The sequence below is a fragment of the Otolemur garnettii genome, unplaced genomic scaffold (assembly GCF_000181295.1).
Source record: "Otolemur garnettii isolate 467f Iridium unplaced genomic scaffold, OtoGar3 scaffold00027, whole genome shotgun sequence".
NCBI lineage: Eukaryota > Metazoa > Chordata > Mammalia > Primates > Galagidae > Otolemur > Otolemur garnettii.
This window is the reverse complement of record NW_003852422.1, coordinates 5,380,703-5,386,702: the sequence shown is the minus strand read 5'-3', so window position 1 is coordinate 5,386,702 and position 6,000 is coordinate 5,380,703.

Sequence of the window (6,000 nt, the reverse complement as noted above, 5' to 3'; positions counted from 1 at the left end):
AAATTATTTTCCTTTCTTTGAAATGATAGTTACATATTACTATTTTTACAACACTTTATATTTTAGATTATATACTAACCCAAGTTGGTCTTGTATTTAATATTTTCACTCATTACCAAACCATAACATCCAAAGCTAATAGTTAAAAATCAATGTTAACAATGATTATATTGATAGTATGTCTGTAGTCACTTGTCCATATTTTTAGCAGATTATTGAGTAGGTGGGAAATCTACTTTCATTTCAGAAAAAAATCATAATTAATCCCAAATTATGCTACTTAGTCCCCTCTGATACACAGGTAAAGTCACCATCTGCTTTCTTTTCATTGGGAGTTCACCACCACCCCCAATTAATCTCTCTCTGTCATGACCTTCTTACCCTTAATTCCCGTTAGGAATTCCTCCTAAGGGGTCTACACAGTAGGACTTCACAGAATATTTATGGAAGGTTACTAGCAGCTAAGTTAGGCTTTCCTAAAACATGAACAATGTTAAGAAACTTTTAAAATAGGAAATGTATAAGACAACATACATAGCTCTATCTCCTTATCCATTCTTTTCTTTCTTTGCCAAGAAGAAAAATTCCAATGTGATTAATCACTTAAATATTTGAGAATACAACTCCATTTGACTAACATTAAAAACTGCTTTCCTAAATACAAAATTTTTTCTCAAAACTAACATTGGTTTTATGCAAAACTAGGCCATTTAGACTCCTAAGATACTGCATACCTAATTTGTTCCCACAAAAAGTACCTTTTCCTTTAATTCATTTTTAGTTTTCTTTGTTCATAACCTTATTCAAAATCCCCATTGACCAAAACAACAAAAACCCAACCAAACACTTTGCTATTTACTGAGTCTAAATCAGCGGTTCTCAACCTGTGGGTTGCGACCCACAGGAACTGTATTAAGGAGCCATGGCATTAGGAAGGTTGAGAACCTCTGGTCTAAACTCTATTGCTCTTCTGGTCACTAACTCACGCTTCTCTCCTCACTTTATCAGGGGTTCTCCTTGTCCGCTTACACTGGTATTAACTAGAATTCTAGCACTCAGTAAATACTTGCTGAAAGGATAAATGAGAGAGCATAAGATGTCCTGCCTGTATGTAATTATATTCTACCTAAGTTTTCACCCCAAGTGGTAGTTTCATATATTATTGCTCTTTAAACGGATTGTAATGACTTTATAATCCACATGGCATTGTTCAGCACCAAACGGTGCCACTCTCTCCTTCCCTGCTACCAGATGACTTTCAGAGTCCCTGCCCTGCTAACAGACACTACAGGAATCTGAAATCTGTTAAACAATGAAGGTCAGGAAAATGATCTCAAGTTGCTACACCAGTGAGAGCTGACAGCTTGCAGGGCAATAAATTTGATTTAGCAGATAGATTCAAAATATATGCCTACTTAATGAAAACATTATAGCCAAGCTTTCATAGTTGTACTAAAAGCTCTCAGGCTCTCATGGAAGTATCCATGCTTTGAAAATTCTTAAGTATTTTTATGAAATATCTTCTAGCATTCGAATATGCTTTCTGAAACTTTTCCAAAAAATGTGAATGCAATTCTCAGGTTGTGGATTGCAAACCTTTATTAACTTTTCTTGTGGAAACTGAAGTTAATCCAGAATGTTGTCTTCCAATGACTTCGGAAGGGTACTTTTGTTTCACAGAAAATATATAAGTAAATGATCAAAATGCCTGTAACAAACCATTTATAGGAAATTCACTGGGTTTATTTTCACTTTTCATTTCTTACAATCTTTCCTAATTTAAAATGGCAACTTTTCTGTGTCTCTAGGGCATAATAAAAATAGTCAGAAGCTTTAATCTTTTAAATCCTACTTGTAACATTTCCCCATTAGGTACATTGTTGCAGAAATACTGATGACTAATGGTTCAGAAGATGATTCTGCTAGGATAAATTTGATCAAGGTACCAATTCTGAAGGTTGTAGCAACCGGAAGTAATTTTTCTAATGCTGACTAATGAAAAAATAGTAAAATATGGATTAACTGTGCCAAAATCATTGATTACTATTTTTCAAAGAAGCACAAATGTGAACATTTCTGGGTTGTTTAAACAGACTTCCAGAGAGAGAGCAACAACAGACAAGATTCTCCTTGGGGGAGGAGCTCTCATATGTTTGCACCATACATTCTGCTTACGAACAACATCTTGGGGTCAGTTTAAAATAGTAAGAAGCTTAAATACATATTTTGAATACGTTGTAAGTGTGAATTTCATTATTGAAATCTGGAGTTAGTAAACCAATGTTTGCACTCTTTCTCTTGGCTGGCTCATTCCCTCACATGGCTTTGAGTCTCTCCTCTAAGAAGACACCCTAATTTTATCTCCAGTTACATTTGTAACCTAGTGTTGCCTTTCTACCTGCTTAATAACTATCTCCGCTCTCACTTCCACTGAGATCTCGGCACCAGCATGTCACTCCAATCTCATTCACCCAAGGCCCTTCATTCATTGGAATTGAAATATGGAATTTGTAATTGGTCTTTATTGAGTGTCGTCTAAGTATTGAAATTAAAATACTGCCCTGCTCCTTCAAGACTAAAGCAGATGAGTGTGGTCTAGTAGAAGGAGCTCAGAAGGAGCTTCTGGGAGTTAGCAGAGAGATGGACATGGAGAGCACAGGTGTGCCGGGTCTCAGGGCAGGACCACGGGGCTAAGGATGGACGTATGAGATAGAACTCACAACAAGGCAGCTGTAAGAATGTCTGCATTCATTGGTCAGACTTCTAGCTTGACTAACTCTGTAGTAAGAAGACACAGGCTCCTTCACAAGCTGGCTCCTAGCCACCCTTCCAGCCTCATTCCTTCCTGCTCTCCTTCCACTCCCCACAATAAGTGCAGATGTTCTGGCCATTCCCAGGTTGTGCATTCTGTCTCCTGTGTCCGTGCCTTACCTCATGGCCTCTCCATTTCAGCTTCCCTGCTCCAATCTGCCATACACACCACTCTTGATACACACTCTCTAGCACATAACTTTGATAACTTAGCTCCTCCAACCCACAAATACATATTTTCTGCAATGTGGTTCTAGCTCTCTCTGTTCCTTTCGCCTACATATGAGGGCTGTGCAGGGAGTATCCAGCATTTGGGTCTCCATTTTTCATATTATTGATTTGTGGCTGGGCATTTTTTGGGCATTCTCATCTTCATGTACGTGTTGGGTACAGTCCAAGCCCCCTGCCACCCTTTCCTGCCTCTACTCTCCTCTGTCATTTCTGCTGATGCTGTTCTCTAGTCTCAGATAAATCCTGTGTCCTTGTTGTTCTCTACAGTAAGGGAGACCAATAAGAGAGTGACAAGTAACAATAATGGCAACTGGCATGGAATCACATCTTAAGGGTCATCTGCATAATCCCTGCCTCATGACCTCTCAACTATCCTCCAAATGTCTGCATTCCCTTATGAAAAATTGACTGAACATTTTATGACTTTCTTGCATTTTCTTGGTCTTTGGTCATGTATGCTGGACTTCCAGGATGTCCAACCTTTTTTTTTCCTGCCATACATTGGAAGAAGAGTTGTCTTGGGCCACACATTAAGAACACAAACACTAACAAAGCTAATGAACAAGAGTAAAAGGTCTGTGCATAATTTTTGCAGTATCCAACACCACAGATAAGCAAAACAGGCCTCAAATAATCCACATGCAACTTACAGGTTGCAGGTTGAACACCACTGAGAGTTTAACTCTAAAATAGGAAACTGGATTTACTCATTATAAACAAAATTTCATAAGGCGTCCAAGGCAGATGACTCTATTACGTGTTCACTGCACAATTATTGTATACATTTGGACAAATATTCCATGGGGGAAAGCTAAGCCTAGGATTTTTAGTAGATTGAGCTGTTTCATACATTTTTTTTGGTATGACAACTGGAATTCCTCTAGGTTTTACCAGATATCTCTAGGAAAAATAATTTAAAAGAAGATAGGAGACAAAGGTAATAAATACCAGCACATGACATTAAATGAATTTATTATTTAACAGATTTAAAAGTCTACAAGTACATATATAATTTGTGATATACATATATCTGTATAGATGCGACATCTATATCTATGTTATATCATCAATATCTTTATCTATACCTTAAAGAGCAAAATAAAATTCAATTCATTTGCTTTAGAGTTGCTGGGTAATCAGACACAATAAAATTCAACAAGTAGTTGGTCCATCAAATACTGAAAGGCTCCACCTCCTTGTCAGCTAAGTTAACTTTCTATTATTCTGTGCAATGCAGAACCCTGGTGGGAACAGACCCATTTCGTATCATCAGTGGAAACCCACCAGGATGATCAGTGCTGAAATGCAGACTGTCCGTTCTCATTTGGTGCTCTACCTAAGCGGATTAAATTGGAAATGGAAGGGAGTCTCCCTAGTCTAAATTGCAATAGGTAATTTGTAGACAAGCATGGGAGGATTTGTTCATCAGAAACTTGTAGTATGTTTACAATAATAGAAAGGGGGGAAAGTTTATTTATTCTGTCAGAATCGTTGGTCATTCTGGGAAGCCACAGAGACACTTCTGCTGCTTCTCAAATGCATAAGAGGAAAAGAAAAAGGTCCCCGAACATTTTCAGGGACTTGATGCTTTAAAGCCATGGTGAGGGGAAGGGGAGTCAGGATATTATAGCTAACATACAACAGTGGGACAGAGAAGGTGGGGAAAGAGGAGACTTTAGCGGGATGTGAAAAAAGGTTTCAAGCGTAATTAGCAAGAAGTTCCGCCCCTCCTTCCAGAGACCTTGGTCAATAAATCAGTGACATATTTTATATGGCTCCCAGAGGGATAAAAAGTTCATTATCACCACTATCTCACACACCAGCCCAAATAAAGAAACTCTCTCACCCCATCCTTCTTAAAATTCGAACAGGAATGGTGAAGCCTATCTCCTGATTTCAGGATCAACCTACTTTTCCTGATTTATTCTGATGTCGAATAGGCTCGTGAAATCTTTCAGAATAGGCTCGTGAAATCTTTCAGAATAGGCTCGTGATGACGAATATTCACAGGAACATACAGATTCAATTCATGCACAATTAACAACTGTGTGTACATCAAAGATTTTAAAATGAAGATGAATAAATGATCTTGCAGAAATATTTTCTATATTTTGCATTTTGAAATGATATACAGTTTTGCACATTTTTAGTTGCTTGAAGACAAAGTCAATGAGTAAGAGAAGGGGATACTTATATGAGGTCTGACACCAACATGGCTCAAACAATGTAAGCGGGAGTTTTATTGAAGAAAACAGAAAGAGGCCGGCCTTGCCTATGCATGTTCAGCAACTGTGTGAAAATCGCAGTGGTAATAAAATATGCACATCATGGACCTTTTTATTAACTAGTAGCAATCCATAGAACTTAGAAATAGAAGAAAGCCTCAGTGTGTATGTTTGTGGAAAATGCAACAGGGCACAGTGATTGTCACCAGCTCTGATATAGTACACTTTGACACAGCCGGTAGAAAGAGTGAAAACTCCTGTAACCTTGACATCCTCCATCAATCAGCTTCACAGAGAGTGGAAAGGATATTTCTGTGTTCAGTGTCCACGTGGTGCATCACTGGTAAAGCTGTAATGCCTGTTGCCATTGGTCGTCTGAATAAATCTGGGGAGTAGGGAGACTGGTCCTCTCTCACCCTCTTTCCATGGAGATTCATTCTCAGCTTTTCCAAATTAAATGTTTCTAATACTGGCAAAAACTAAATAAAACCAAATGAAAAATGATCACAGGGTATATACTGGTGTTCATTATATATATATATATATGTGTTTACTCAAATGAATGATTTTGAGGATAGCATTCTATTTCTCTGGATTTCCATTAACTGGAAAGAATTTACCAATTATTGTTCACATTAAATAAGTTTACGTTTGTTTCTGGTCGCTTGATGCATAATGGCTAACAAAGGACTCAGGAGAGATAGTGTCCTTCAAAATGCACATAGCCTCCTAA